The sequence below is a fragment of the Nicotiana sylvestris genome, chromosome 4 (assembly GCF_000393655.2).
Source record: "Nicotiana sylvestris chromosome 4, ASM39365v2, whole genome shotgun sequence".
In the NCBI taxonomy this organism is placed as follows: Eukaryota; Viridiplantae; Streptophyta; class Magnoliopsida; order Solanales; family Solanaceae; genus Nicotiana; species Nicotiana sylvestris.
The window spans coordinates 86,667,376-86,683,593 of record NC_091060.1 but is presented as its reverse complement, the minus strand read 5'-3'; the positions used below and the strand labels follow the sequence as shown (position 1 = coordinate 86,683,593).

At 45.8% G+C, this 16,218-nt stretch overlaps 1 non-coding gene across 1 annotated transcript; it reads left to right on the top strand.

Annotated features, from left to right (window-relative positions):
• Positions 1 to 13,794: 13,794 nt before the first annotated feature.
• Positions 13,795 to 13,867, top strand: TRNAK-UUU (transfer RNA lysine (anticodon UUU)). The gene has a single exon. It is a non-coding gene; the product is annotated as a tRNA-Lys (tRNA).
• Positions 13,868 to 16,218: the final 2,351 nt, after the last annotated feature.

The following is a 16,218-nucleotide window of genomic DNA, read 5'->3' as shown; positions in this document are numbered from 1 at the left end:
CTACTTGGCACCTTCCCTTATTCTCCTTCCTTTCCTTTTAGATCTGAGGTAGTACTAATTAATGCTTGAATTGCTCCTATTAGAAATAGGGCTACTCTTGGGTACGAAAGAAGGATATTCCGAGCCTGGGCACATCCCTTTGATAGCTTTGTTTAGCCTCCTTTACTATGTCAATCCCTCCGTATTGGTTATGGCTGAAGCCGATCCTCTCCTTGGTACTTCACCTAGTGGCTAATCTCAAGTCTCTTCTCTCGACCGGATGGGCCTATGTCACTAGAACAGGTGAGGAAGACCTCCAATCACTGTACTGGCAATTCAAGATGAACTCCTTCCATGCCAACAATAATAGTACTAAACTTTCAAAAGAAGAGAGATGAGATCAAGCTTTGAAGTTGGTAGCTGAAAGAAAGCTGTTCGTGAAGGTCAGACCAGAGCATAAGGAAGGAAGCTCACTCAGAAGCGAATTCCGACTACTATTTTAGAGTACCGAAGCTCAATGGCATTGATCACACCTACGGCCAGAAGAAAGAAAATACCTAGCGCCCCGGTCCCTCCATTGACTGACTGGCTTAGAGGGCATTCCGCACAATGACCAGTGCAATTCGCGCATCTGTCGGTAGAGGGTTCAGATAAAGTAAGTAGCTCGCAAAGAGGGAGTTCCCTGGCTGGTACCAATAGATAGAGCTACTAGTAAGATAAGCAAAGGCGGTTGAGAGTGGAAGGAGTTAACAGCATGGCTCGCTTGTTAGGCTTTATGTATTTTCTTTTCTATGACCCACATAGGCACGGTGACCCTACCCTATAAAGTGAAACAACAGAAAAGCAGTAATTAGACTCTTCGCCTAGTTTTATGCTCATTAAAATAAACTTCAAAGGAGAATTCTTTTTATTGGCCATTGTTTTGTTTTCTAATGGTCAATTTCAGCCTTCTAAATTGGAACTTGCAGAAAGGCTGAGATACATTGGAACAATGATCCAAATAATCTTTAATGTTTTGAATTATAAAATGCCGCCAACCAGATTATGTCAACATCATAGCATTAGGGACACTTTGTATAATCCGATGTCTTTTCTTCAAATGGCCGAACTCTCACAAATAATGCAATACTTAGGGGTGACAGTAGTGGAAGTAGCTAGTATGAAATTTCTTGGGCACTTACCCGCATGATTTGGCCCATCTTTCTTTCCTCCATGAGAAAACACTGCTCAGTGAGACAATGTAGTCAAGTCAATAGCAGCCAGAGCAAAAGATTGATATATAATGACAGTTCACCTTCTTGTGCCAACATCTCCATACTAAATAGATTTGGAAATTCTGCCGCAAGTGGTTGAAGAGCTCTTTGGGTGCACCCAAAGAGCTCTTCTCGGGCAATGTATAGCTTAAGTTGAGCTCGCACCAAACAAAAAAGGAATAAGTTTCTAATTTCCGAAATCGTCTTAGCTAAACCTATAGAATTCAAGTTTTTTTTCTTTTTCATTTTCCTTGCAATTTATAATGCATTAAGGGGACAAAGACCAGAAACTCTTCGCTGAATGTGGCTCATAACCGGTACCGGTGCAGTGAGGTATTCCAGTTGAGATTCCCGAACTTTGATGATTATCTCGTCGTATCTAAACCAGTGAGACATCAAAGTTTGACGCATACATTCTTTTCTAGCCGGAGATAGAGGAAAATAGAAAGATATGGACTTTCAATCAAGATTTTCCTTGCAAGCCGATTCCCCAGCTCCTGAATAGGTGCTGCAAATCTTAATGTATAGAACCTGCGACTATATTGAGGAGTAAGGAAAGGGCTCCCATGACAATGAGGTCATTTTTGCATGGGCTTGGACTTGCTTTGATGATGAGTAGGCTTGTTGTGCTTTGGCCCTTCTGTGGGCTTTTATCGAGGAAAGCAGGCTTGATAGGGCCAAGTCTTCATTTGTAGGACTTTGATGGTTCATGTCATTCATGTAGGCTTGGGTCTTTCATTCGGGCCCTATTGGGGCACCCTGTGGGCCAATGCGTATAAGCTTGGGCTTTCTTAACGTGGCTCATTTGACGACTCAGTACATGGATGTCACGAATCTATTGGCATAGAATATGGAATCTTTTCTACGTAAGCTGGTTGTGCAAAGTTTGTTTGTTCATACAGGCAGTGTGATTTTGGGATCTTTTGTTTGCTCCGCAAGGTAGTCAGAGCCAGCCAGTTTTTCATTAAACAGGCATGATAGTCTTCAACTGCACAAAAGTTGTGCGGAGAACTAGTAAGAATTGTGCCTGCCATCCAATTCTTGACGCATGGCGAGATTACTCTACCACTCTATAAATGGAGGCTCGATAAGTGTCTTCACTTCATCAAATTCTTTTCAAAGAAATTGAGTACTAGCACGTATGGCTATGGATACTGCAAACAGGCTTTCTGCAATTGCTGCCGAAATGGGGCAACTGCAAAATGAAATTCAAGAGCACCGTAGAGTGCTAAACTTCCTTTTGAGAAGTGTTAGAACAATGGATCCTGCAAGGAAAGAAGCGCGCATTCGCGCTACCAGAGAGCGCATAGAGGGTTTGGAGGAGAGGCAGCAAGCGCTGCGGGCGGAGCAGGAAGCGCTCATTGTTCATGGAGCACTCGGTCGCCTGGAAGACTAGAAAAATTTAACAAAAAGTAGTTAAGTCACCTTCAGGCTTTCTTATTCCAGGAAAGTATGTAGTTGCAAAAATAAAAATAGTAGTTCTAAAATGTTGGCCCTATTAGTTGTTGTGGGTCACGAGCATCTAACTTGTTTTGAATTTCTCTTTATTTTATATAAGCCCTTTCCTTAAGGTTATTTTTGAATTGTGTCCACTGCAGTACTCTAACTCTCTTATAGTGTACTACATTACATGAAACGTAGTTCATGATTTCCCCTTCGCTCTCTTTAGCATTTTGGTTTAACACCACGCAGGCAGCTGGTACCTTCCCAGCTTCTTCATCAGGTAACCTGCCAATTCAACACATTGTCAGCGGCATTTTGCCTGTAAAAATTCATTAATGAATCAGTATCTCCTTTACTTGAACACGGGTTTCGACTTCCACTAAGAGCCCGGTTAGAGAATTATCGTCCTCGCTTCGCTTACCGCCTTCGTCTTTCGCCAGGGCTTATACTTCATCAATGTCCTTACTGCGTTTCACGCTTTTCAGGACCTCGATCCAAGCCCTCAGTCTCAAAAACTTCAGCATGGATGGATAGATGCCATACGGCCGTTAGCTATTAAGTATTTCGTATATAGCAGGACTGTGACCCTCCTCTCAACCCAATCCCTTACTTGACCCTCAAAACTCACTATCGAGTTGTAACCGAAGTAGATCAAGAGAAGGGACGATGCCCAGACGACAGATTTGACCCAATGTCAAACAGGCCAAAGGCTCAGAATGAGACGAGTCAGGGATCCAGAATGACTTCATTGACTGATCACCGAGCAAGAAAGACGCTTTACGCAGCATTTCAGGTCGGAAAACTCTATAAGCGTGTCATCAAGTTAGGTTAGGCCAACCTCGGAACTAGATGTGGTCACCTTTCTGATCTAACACCACAGGCGATGGCCAGGGATCATCCTCTCAATAGGACAGAAAGAAGGAATCTTCCTAGGAAGAACCTCGACGGTTTCTGGAAGCATCCTTTACTTTGTTGTTCACAGTAGCAGCTTGCCAAGTGGGAGAATGAGGACCGTCGGATCGAGGGCATGAAGGCTATAACATAGAGTTGGAGGCCTTATTTATGGGACATCCAGAAAAGCCATCCCATTCAAGAAGCCCCTACTTATACCCCTGCTCCATTCTATCCTTGATGGATCAATTGAAGAACTTTACATATCAAAATGGAATTCCGAACCGCTATAGAAGCGAACGACTTGATCGCGAACTATAGTCTTTGTTTGTTCGACTGACCGATTCGAATCGATTGGGCTTCGTTCCGGGTAGTGTTTAGTCATAAGCCTGTCTCTTTTGGTCTTCACTTGTCTGCTTTCGTTCCACTCCTTTCCAACTCATTTCTCCGGTTCAACAATTTCAACACCGCGCCCCTTCTCCAGGGCGGCAGATGGGTCTAGAGAACCGAACTGTCTCACGATTTCAATCCGGTTAGAAAAACTTCTCCTGAGCAATTCACGTATCACTTGAGTAGTAGTACGAAACCTTAAGAAAAGGCGATCTACTAGTTGAAAAAAGGAGGATCCGTTGAAGAGTTTATGTTGTCTCGGTAGGGAATAGTCCAATCTTTTCCAGCACCGGTGCAATATGAAAGAGTCCTTTAGAATTCCTTAGAATACGAATGAGATCAAAAAGGCTCTGCCGAGGCTCGAGTAGAAGAAGGGGTACTTGAACAGAGGGCCGTCTCAGACCAGTGAAGATCGGAATTGAGCTGCTTAAGATTCCAATTCAAGTAAGGAAGATTGTCATTAGTCTAGGTATTCTAAATATAAAATACCATTAGCGCCCAAGCTAACCATCTCGACTGATCGATCGGAATGAAACCGATTAATATGGAACTGCTAAAGATGGAAAAAACGCAAGGAACGAAGTTGTGAGAAAGTCCCGTGACATCCAAGTTTGATTTTCGAAATGAAAGATTGAGCAGCTGCTGAAGATGGAGCTGCAGAGGGTAGTTCCGGTAAGAGAGAGAAAGTTTGATTGATAAGGGCATTCTGTGAATGGAGGAATTGGCACAAATCTGATCTGAAGTAATGTGTTGCCGCGAATCGGCTGAAAGAGTTTCAATAGGCCAGGAAACCATTTCCGCTAAAGAGTTCTCTATTGCAATGTTTTTTGGCGGGTCGCTTTCTTTTGAAAAGAGAGGTTTCGCCCTTTCCGGCTCTTCTCCTCCATGCTTCAGTTGCCGAGTATGATTTGGTATAGTTTCAAAGTTTTAAGCTGGAGCCTCACGTCACGGAACGAATGTTTTGTTTTCAAATCAGCTTCGAAGAATGGCCGGGAATCGTCTTCCTAAAAAGAAGAGTCTTCGTTTGAAAAAATATAGTTTTCAATTGGCTCGGCTTCCTTAGATAATCAAATCAAGTTTCAAGCCGGTCAGGTCAATCCTTTCAAAGGAAGAAAATAAAGGCCGAAATCAAGATGAATGTCGACCCGGTAAATCACCTAACTTTGTATAGCTGAAAGTTGCCAAATCGGTTGAAAGAATTGAAAGGAATGCTGGAAAATGAGCTTCAAAGCTTGAACTTCCACTTTCAATAGTCAGAAGAAGCGCGGATGGCACCAGTCCTGATTGATTGTTTTGAAGTGAAGGGCTTTTTCCTACTAATGAGTACAGATATGCGGCCTTAGTATTAGAAAAAGAATTAGCAGGGGTACGTGCGAAGTCTTCAATGAATACCGGGGAATTGGCCAAGTATTACTTCACTTCCTCTTAGTTCAAGCTATTCCTTAGCGATTGTTCATCTTCCACTGCCCGAGGCCTCCAGAAAGAAGGCGTTCTTTTGCATTGCACTTCTTCATGTCTTGGTTCACCGTCGTTCTGAATAAGTCAGATAGTTGATCGAGAAAGCACCGCCCAAAGGTGCTCATTGAGCCGGTCCCCGGTGGCTAAAATCATCTCAAAGCTGAAGTGAAGAAAAAAGCCAAGTTATTGCAAAACAGCAGAATGAAATTCTATAAGGTAGGGCTTTAGTTTTTCACTAGAAGCTCAGCCTAGAGTTGATCGACAGGTTAACCCCGAAATGAGTTGATCGACCGGTTACCCCCCGTAATTGACCCTTAAGCTCGGGGGAATCGGAAACTATTGTATCTTTTCTAAAACGGCACTCTCCCTTGATTTCCACAATAATGTTTGCTTATGAAACCTTTTTTCACGTGGTTCTGGTCTCTTTTCGATTGCTTGACAAAGGGGAACAAAAAGAAAAGCCCTATACACCAAAAGTAAAAAGGGGAAATCCCTTGATCAGGTCTTGAATGAGACCGAAGGTAAGGAGACCCCCCCTAATGAAAAAAGGGCTAAAAAAAAAAGGACGAAGTAATTTCGTATATAAAGATATGGGTTTCCGGGTTTAGATCGAAATTACATCCCCGAAAACCAGGGCTGGAGTATTAGACTTGTTCTGCTTCGATAGAGGCACTGTAACCGTAAGTGGAATAACAATCATTCGGCCGATTGCTCTTACTCTTATCCTTCCTTCGCTGACACAGAAGAGAGAGAGCACTCCCCAAGCCAAGGATGAGTGCCAAAGAGAAGATGCGCAAGCTAGTCTATCAGAAGGAGAAAGCGAGGGAGTGAGATTTTAGGTTTCATTAGGGTAGACTGAAGACCAAGCCAATCTCGATTAAAAAAAGAAAACTTATTGCAACTACGAACGTGAACAGATGCTTTCTCATTAGACTATTTTAACCGATTGTTTATGTCGACCCTACGCTACGATTCTTCTTCTCTTATGAAATTTCTAGTTAGATGAACACTGCTCTGCTGCATGACGGAGTGATCTTTCCCTCTTATGAAAGCCGGTATCTCACTTTCGAAAGAGAGTCTCGACGTGGCGGTGTAGACCTAGCTCCATAGCTGGGCTAGTCACTGGCTAGAGGGCGACCGACCTACCGGACCGGAGGCAGCCGAGAATGTTATGTAAAAAGGACCAAGGAGGATCCTATCCTAAAGGAGAAGGAGGAGGAGTAGGAGCTAGCTTTAGGGGCGGAATCGAATGATTACGAGATAAACAATGAGACAAAGGAGAGCACTTAGACAATTCACTTTGAGTACAGGGAAGTCTGCTGGTAGGAATTCCTCAGGGCGTATTACGGTTTTTCACCGAGGGGGTGGATCGAAGCGATTGCAGCGAAGAATTGATCTGAAACGAAGCACTTCGTCTATAGGCATTGTAGAAAGGATAGAATATGAGCCTAATCGTTCTTCTCGAATCGCTCCAGTACGATGGACCGGGGGGGGGTCCGCCAGAGAAAATGCAAGACGATAGAAGAGTTCGCTCCGCCGCGTAAGATCCTCGAATCAACCACGACTACCATCTGCGGTCCATTTTCGTTCTCTTCCCTGCCCGGGAAGGGGGATCAAAGAAAGGTAGCTTGCTTCTCTCCTGGACGGATGGCGACTTATGTAGTGGTCGGCCTTCCTACCAGAATGCCTTCTTGGTCGAAGAGCCCCTTTTTTACTAGTAAGGACGCAGGAAGCAAAAAAACTTGCGCGAAGGACGTTTTCTTCTCTGCCCTCTCCTCTCCAAAGGCCAAGGGAGAGACTGCATCCCTTTCCTTCGGTAGCTCTTTTGGTTTCCCAAGGATAGCGGTAGCTGGGGCAAAGCCCGCTTTCTTCGCTCCGCGAATGAGAGAGAAAGTCAGAGGAAAAAACACGTTCTCTCTTTGCGAGATCCGAAAGTGGAGAACGCATAGCATTCTATGGGTACATAGGATCAAACGTAAAGCAGCGCTCTCTTGGCAGAGTTTTAGGCGGCAAGAGACTTTAGGGCTTGTTGGAGCTTCTGAGCGTAACGAATCGAAGCCGAAGACGGATCAAGGTAGCTTGCCTGCCAAGCCGATAGGCGAAGGGCTGAAGGATGGAACGTGCAAAGTAGATCGTGCACCTGTCGTGTGACCCGTTGGTCCTAAGCAATGTCTTGCGCGAAGCGACCCACTTAGAAAAAGCTCCCCTTTATGTTAGGGGAGCACTAAAATGCAACTTCGATCGGATGCGGGTATCAAATCCCGCCGCTGAGATGTCCAGCGGATTCCTGGGCCTTGACGAATGGCCGGCCACCTTTTACGTTAGAAGAGCAAAAGGCCCAGGGCATAGCAGGATGAACCAATGTGAATGAGTGTAAGCTTCGTTGCCCGAACACGATTGGTGCTGACCACACTAGGTGCTACCGTGGTAGCAAGAGAGGTCAGGCGGTGACAATTGAGAGGTTGTCACTGAGCATTCCTAGTCACACGGGAAAAGAGGTCAAATGGCAAGGCCATACGCCCGTTTGGCTCCTCGCGGAGTATAGCTCACATCCAAACATCTGATTGGGGAACGGGGCAACGCCCATGAAGCTCCGGCGGAAAGGGAAGGCCTGCCAGGCCGTATGCCCATGGGTGCAGGATTCTTCGAAAAAGCGCGGGCTGACTCGGAGACCTGGGACCTTGGCTTAGTAATGAATGAAGGGAAGCTCTTCGAGCTTTCTCCGCCAGCGGCTTATGTAGTGGTCGGCCTTATAAAGCTCGCTAAGCCTCGCTTCCCTCTCCCCTTCACTTATTAATTAAGTGGAAAATAGTCGTCGGCATTCTATAAGCGACTTGACCGAGTCTACGAAGCTTTGCTTTTCTTGTAGTCGGCCCGTAATGCCTCCCTTCATTTGCTTGCCTCCTTTCAGCTCAGAATGCCTAATGCCTATTATTTAGTGCTAGAAGCTAACCGCCATAAGCTCACCCTTCGGGTCTCGCTTCCAGCGCAGGAGGCCAAGCATTCTGCCAGACGTCCCGGCCTGGGAGCCCCGTTCGCCTTTGGTACTTCAGTAGATCTTCTAAAATAAAAAGCGCTACTTCAGCCTTAACTACAACTACATTACGCAAGCCCCGCCGATACCTACCTATAGAGTCAAATTAAAATAAAAAAGTACCAGTGACGGCGACTTTCTAGGTTTATGGATTCAGTCAGCTAAACTCCATCAAACTCCTCAATCAATATCAACAAGATGTCGTGACCGCTTAGGCTTGGTTTACTTTGGTTTGAATGTAAACTAAAATAAGCGGCGTTTATTCAAACAAAGGGAACCGAAGGTTTCCTTGTTTAGTAGTACGAAAGTAGTTCTACTATTAAGATGTTTAATATTAATAAGAAATATTCAGTGTTGTAGCTGTAGAACAGAATGCCGTTCGCCTTTACTTTGACTTTCTGAGAAGGACTTAAGTAGCTAAGTTTCCAAAGGTGAACACCCCCCTGTCCTTTATAGTATAGTCGTAAAGGGCTTCTCAGAAAAGTCAGGAAGAAGGCATTCGAAAGGCCGACCACTATCTCATAGGCATTCTGGTGGTAAAACCGACGACTACACGGCTCTATACCAAGTCATGAGCGATAGCGAAGCCAAGCCGCCGTCTATAGGCGAAGGGACGAAAGCCCGACGAAGGCCTATGCTACAGTAAGAAAAAAAGTACGTTGAGGTTACGAAGTCACTTAGCCGTATACTATACAAAGGGAAAGGCGTCGGTACGGAGTCACGTCAGCTGTGGATATAGACTAGGCTATAAGGAACGGAGTCAACAACTATGGACCGAGACTACACTAAGGAACAAGGAAGCTTGACTGAGAAAAGAAGTCAAGGAACGAAGCTGCTTCTCTAATAGCCCCGTTGAATAGGAGGGCGAAGGCTTTTTGAAAAAGTCTTTTTTGTCTTGTAAATGCATTTTTTTCTATTTAGAGAGAGGGGGCTTCAAGTTCTTAGGAAGAGCCGTACGAGACAGCTCACGTACGGTTCGGGAGCCGAGCCCCTGCGCAGGGGCTTAGGTCAACACTTATATAATAGCCAGTCATCAATTGGAAGCGGGCAAGATGGTGATGAATTGCGATTGGTCTAAACCTTCGACTAGCGACTTATTGCGACCTGCCCAGAATGCCCATACAGACTAAGACCTTATTCACACAGCGAAGAAAGGCCGAGTGGAAGGGGGCAAGCAGCTGGCTGCTTCTTTGCCATGCGCTTTGCTTCGCTTTATTTTATAGAAGAAAGAGACCAAATGAGAGTGAAAGGCAAGGGCAAGCGATAGAAAGGAGAGTCCCTCGCGCGAACTACTACTACTAGAAAATGGTGAGACCATTAGTGAAAGAAGGACCAAGGAGGATCCTATCCTAAAGGAGAAGGAGGAGTAGGAGGAGTCAGTTTTCTTTGAAGATCGAGGAACGTAGTGTCGGACAATTATGCCATTCGGAAGAAGTCTTCTACAGAAGAAAAGCCTGTTACGAGTAAGTGGAGAGGAAAGATCTCCAGGGATTCTTATCTCATTCCATTCCAGTGGCTCAACCAGTAACCAATGGCGAAAACTCAAAAATCCATGGTTTCCCGGTAGAACCCTATTTCGCCCAAGTTGTTTCGGAACCGGAAAAAAGAAGCGGTTTTTCGCACAGCTTGCTCATAGTGCAGGTCCCACTTGTATATCGTATTTGGCCGAAGAAGCATCGGACAGGTTGGAGTTCTTACCTTCTTGGGACTCCATGGACCAAGATCTGCTTTTATTATATGGTCAATACCGATCTACTTTAGTAGATCATATGGATGTAGAAAAAGCTTCTAATTTGGATGAAATAGAAACATCTCTTTTCCATTTCTATTTACCCAGTTCATATCTTTGTTTCGTGTGTTCCTGGGAGGAATTCGATCTCGGAATACCACCTAAATAACTACGGCCAGAGAGTCAAATAGGTCGGGAAGAAAGAGTCTGAGGTCGGGTCGGACGACATACATCTTGGTTGGTTCCACCACCACTAGAGATTGGACATATATATAATCTTTCTTCTAAAAAAGGGATTCTTATATATATATTTTAAAAATAGCTGCAAGACCAAAACGGGGTGCAAAAAACCGAAAGCCCTTCTTTTATTTAAGTTCCTCCCAGATACATGGCTTACATACCCGGCTCAACATTCTTGGAAAACAATCGAATCGAGGGTTCGGAGGAGAATTGGCCATTCAATCTTGTGAACTAATCGAGACCGAAATTGGAAAAAGAGATACGAACGGAGAGGAATAACCAATCGATGAAAGAACATGAAACCATTCTGTTTCAATAGAGGTACGAGAAAGGGTTGGGGGCAATGAAGTAGGTGAAGTGGTTGGATTTTGCGAGCTGTTCCAACCACTGCTGGATGTGATTCCAAGAGCCGAACGAGAATGAATACCACACAGAAGAGTCAAGACCAGGCTCCCTAATGGAATGTTTAACCGATCCATTCCGGATCGACCGAATTGGTACGGAAGTTGTAACATGGGAAAACCACGGAAAACACGACTTATTTGAATAACCCGGTGACCTACCAATTGTAGAAGTAGGATTTTTGGCAAGCAATAAGCACTTAAATAATACAATTCAAGTGTACCATCTTCTTTCTCATTTCGAGGAAAAGGTGCGGAAGGAAAAGGAAACAACGGAGGGATCCGAATCGGACCTAAATGGGAATGACATGAAAAGTCTTTTTCAAAACCTAGCATTAAGGGCGTTACGACGATATACGAGAGGAATAGAGAAAAACTCGTGATTGGTGTGGAGGGGAAGATCTGTTTATGATATAGTTCAAGAAAGAGTCGTCTCATTTCCTTACTTCTTTCTAATTCATTCACTTCAAGACTGGTTCTGAACGCCGCGTAACATCATCTTCAACCAACCTCCACCGTACTTTCGGTGCGACCACTAAAGAATTGCTTATACACTAAACAGCTGCTTATATACGTTTACTAAAAGACTGACTTTCATTCATTATCATTAGTCCAGCGTGAAACTAAGAAAGAGAGATGTGCCTAAGGCGGCATGTAAGCAAACTGTGCACGCTAAGAGAAGAGGAGAGATGTTCGCAATTACTACCACAAGAAAGCCGCCCCCTATCTTCTAAAGGGGCCCGTCACTTCGTTCGTACCTTCTTGGCTTAGGCTTCCAACTGAACAACATGGCCTTGCCGCCCCGCCACTAGCAGAAGCTAAGCGCTTGAAAAGCGCGCTAAGAAAGGTTGCTTCTGTCGCCCTTTCTGTGCAACAGTCCACCAGTAGCGGAAGAGAGGGTTACCGTACATACAAGAGTCTTCCAGTTCTTACGGAAGCTCTTTCTTACCAGTCAATCAAGTAGTACAAGAACTCTATCTTATCTTATAGCCCGGCGCGGCGGGTCGCCTTTTAAATTAAGTAGATAGAAGAAAGTCTTAAATAGATAAGGAGTAGGTGAGTGAGTGAGTCCTCACTGACCTGAGCGATTTCGATCACCTAGCAGGCCTTTTATTTGGTAGGTAACATCGCCAAAGCGTATCATCAGATTTGACTACGAAGGAAGGAACTCGAAGTGAAAGGGCACCGTCTTGTGCAAGGCAACGATAGTTGGCCCTCTATCATCTTCTATCTGGTAGACTTGGTAAAAGGGCCCCGACTTATTTCCAGAATAAGAGTTCGACCGCGGCTTCCCCCTTTTTTTGGGGGGGATCAAGTTCCTTGCCAACTGCCACCTATCGACCCCGACCTCTTTTCATTTGTTTTGGATATTACCAAACCTAGCCTAGCCTTCGTAAATCACACTAAAGCGGACACCCAACTATGGAAAAGCCTCCTTAAGGGTGGGTTAGGTTAGTCAATCCGGCCCGAGACGCGTTCGTTGACAAAACCGCCGTAGGAATTCCTACTTTTCAATAGAGCGGAGGCGAACTGATCAACGAGAAAGAGGCCCTACTCACTACAAACGAATACACCACAAGATCGAACTGCACTCATGCCTCTCCCGCATCAAGTTGACCGCCCCCCCTACGTAGTGATTCTATCAATCATGTACGTAGGTAGGACCCTCCATTCTGATTGGTATATCATGAAAAAAGAAAGCCATTTGCACCAGGCGCACTGCGCTTTCCCTTGCCCAGATGTTCGCCTTTCTAAGTCAAGTAATGGTGACCCACCGAAGACTGGAGCTTCGTAACATGTTGACGAAGGCCCCCGAACTGAGGGTTCGGTCAGTAGAAGGGACGACTTTGTCTCCACGGAAGAAGAATAGCCCCGCTCTCTAGCCGACTGATCCCGTTGATCATATAACTGGGAGGGAACGTGTCACATTAGAGGTGAACGATCAGAGGTGTCCTCTAATCACCACGACGAGGCTGGTCCCTCTTTTAGTAGACTCAGCTATGAATATTCATGAAGAAATGAATGCCGGGCTCTTTCTTTCACTGCTAACCCCAAGAAGTTTCAACATGCTGAAACTTTCCGTTTCGTCGAGCCCCGAGCTTGTGGTCCTCCTTTGAGTGTGGGTTCAATTGAATGAATCTGTCAAGTCAAGGAAAACGTACGTAGCAGCAAGGATGGTGCATCGCCTATTTATCGTTCTCGCTCGGGAGCCAAAACGAACACGCCTGCTACCTACTGTACTGGACCTTCGACCAGGCATTCTACCTTTGTCGAATCGGAACCAACACCACTGCATTGCGCTCGAACAGTTGAGCGGCCGCCGGCCAGCAACTTCCGTGCACAGATATAGATTCATTCTTCGTACCTGGTCCAGCCTCACAACCCTTCGCGGGTTGGTAAGAAGTCAGTCTTGTTTGGTAAGACGGAATTGGACAAAGAAAAGAGAGTGCTCGACCGGAACAACGGCCAACAACGTAATTACATAGATAACTGCTCCTCCCCTGATCCTTAAGGCTTTAAGGCGAACCGTATGGCGGCTGGAAAGAAAGACGACCTCACCTTCTCTGGTGTCAGTGAGAGCTATTTGAGTATCCCCCGTTGACCTTCTTTTGTAGATAGAATCTTCAATGAGTGGAAACAAGCAACCTTACTAAGAAAGGTGCTTGTTGAGTAAGGCCGGCTTTCGAGCCCAAGCCCCTTTACTAGGTTGGGCGCTTGAGCGCATCTTTCTCATATCGATCAAGGCTTTCCTTGAGTTTGAAATAAGGGGCAAGAAGCAAGGGCGTAGCAGCTGCGCGAAGTTGCGCCTTAGCGCATCCGTTTTCTTGCAGGAGTGCTAACGCGCGACCTTACGTTTTCTTCCGCTTGCTCTGCAGTACGAGCCTCATACAGAGCCGCGCTCCTTTAATATGATGAGAAGAAGGGGGGCCGGCCTCTTTTCCGTACCAATCCTTATTTACTACTACATCTTTTTTGGGGTGTATAGCTCAGTTGGTAGAGCATTGGGCTTTTAACCTAATGGTCGCAGGTTCAAGTCCTGCTATACCCAAACCTACCTTACACTCTACTATGAATAAGGATGCATAGTAGCCTTCAAAGATGACTCTTTGGCCTTTAGACTCGCTTCGGCGACTTCGCCCTTTAAGTGACAAGGGGGTGAGCCGCTCCAAGCGGAAAGCGATAGTGAATCCCGAACTTGCCCACGCTCATCCAAACCGGCCTCAAAAAGCGATCGGAAAGCGAAGCCCTTCCTTCCAATCCAAGCCGGCGAAGCCGCCCCTATATCTAACCACCGCTCACCCCGATCACATATTGGCACGTTCATGATGCATCATAATCAAAAGGCCGTAAAGTAAAGAAGACCTATGCATCAGTGTACTGTCATGATCACATATTAGCTCGATTTTATTGACGGCTTGAAGGCGAAGCCGCCTATTTCTTAGGGCAAAGGGCGCTCCATCCTCCTAACTCCTTCCACTTCTCCCAGGGACAGGAACTACGGCTTGACCTTCGGGGAAGAAGTCCGTGGGACCCCTCCTTCGAGGGCGCCTAGATAGTGAAAGGTTATCCCTTTGCAACGCTGGAAGCTAAGCAAAGTCACGAAGCTGGCTGACTACGCTCGAGCAGAGCTCAGACCCGGAGGTGGTGGCTGAACTCGCCGCAGAGTTCAGGAGCGAGCAAGACTATCTTGGTGAATGCAATAAGAACCGGCTGCTCGCCGCAGCAGAGTGCTTTGCCCATGCTGCTATCCGCCGCCGAAGCGCTCAAGGGATTCGTGCTTGAATGTCGAGATCAGGGGACTCTATCCAATCCATGCGGCAAATCTGTTTGTGGTGGAAAAAACTCAACAATAAAAAGAAATAAATAGAATATAGAAAATCATTGAATTTGTTTGCTCCGATACAAGAGATCGGCCCCGAAGCAAGATATGGTGGGTGCCAGCAACTTTCACTTGTTAGGAGTAGGGGCTGAAAAGAGCTCTTTGTATAGGTTGGGTTTTCTGGGCTTTGATGCTTACCTTCTTATTATTAAAAGGGGAAGGTTTAATAAAGGAGCTTTTCAGCCCTTTTGCTGGATTGTTGGTCCGCAGCCCCGCCCTATAGAATGAATAAGGAGAGGCTTATCGATGACCGAACCACTCTTATACTACTCCTTACCTCACCCCCCTTGTCACTTAAAGGAAAAGCCAGAGAAGGGGGCCTGCTGGAAACCCTCGCCTTCGGCTCCATACTGAAAAGGCCGGCCATGAAGGGACATCACGACTATCCTTTCTGGGAATACCGGGCTTTATATGATCCTGATCAGTGATCAGTATATTTTAATATTCTGGATCCTTATGTGCTTTTTTTTGTTATACTAGCGGCGGCAGATCTATTAGTAAACAGGAGCCGCTATCGCTCACCCGGCTGGATGTCAATCTGACGGATGGATAGGCGTAGCAGAAAAGAAAGGGTCAATTACAAGAGGAAGGCGGAGGAAAAAAGACGAGAGAGCAAGACCCAGGAGGCTCGCAGCTACCACGGCCGTAAGCACTCCGCTCGTTCGTAAGCCCCTTTAGAGATAGGGGCGAGCCAGGAGCTTACTTCGAGTATTTATGACTCTGGTGGCAACACGTGACAGGCGAATGACATGATTCTCGAGGAGTTACACGACGGCCATGTGATGATGCATCAAATAGATGCAAGGGTGGATGACTCAGTAGGTCCTTGTATGGACTGATTGTGTTCCCCACAGGGAGTAGAGGAAATAGGAGTGGACATCTATATGGGCTTCATGTGATTCGAAGCCAACCACTATGTATTGCAAGAAAGTCCTATGTGTACCTATGTATACCTAATGAAAGCCAACAAGAGCCTCTTAACACTTACCTGCCTAAACCAAGCAAGATTCAAGAATAAATCCATTACCAGCAAGATACGATACGGCTTAGCCAAAAAAGGTGAGCGCCTAGCGCGAGCCTTATTGAAAACGGCCTAGCTAACGAGCAATCTTTCTAAAGCAAGAAGCAAGGGCGCAGCAGCTGCACGAAGTTGCTTCTTAGGGCATATCCGTTTTCTTGCTCGTTAGCGCTTGACTAATAAGATAGAAAGAGCCTTTCTTGCTTGTTTAGTAAAGTCAAGCTTTGGCGGTAGGGTTGGGGTGGCTTGCTGGGGCACTCGTGCCCTTACTAGTTTTGGGGCTTTGATTGGCAAAAGCGGTTTTCGCCTTCTAGCCAGCAGTTGCCGGATTAGCCTTCGGACTTTCCTTACCCGCCTTTATTGAGAAAGAAGAGATCTAAAGGTTGGACATCCATCGCTGCCGTGATGACGCGGTTGAATGTTCATTCGATCCAACACCCGGCCGATCAAACCTATCCTTGGGTTCGATCCAGCAAGTGATTCCCTCCCCGAAAGAGGGATA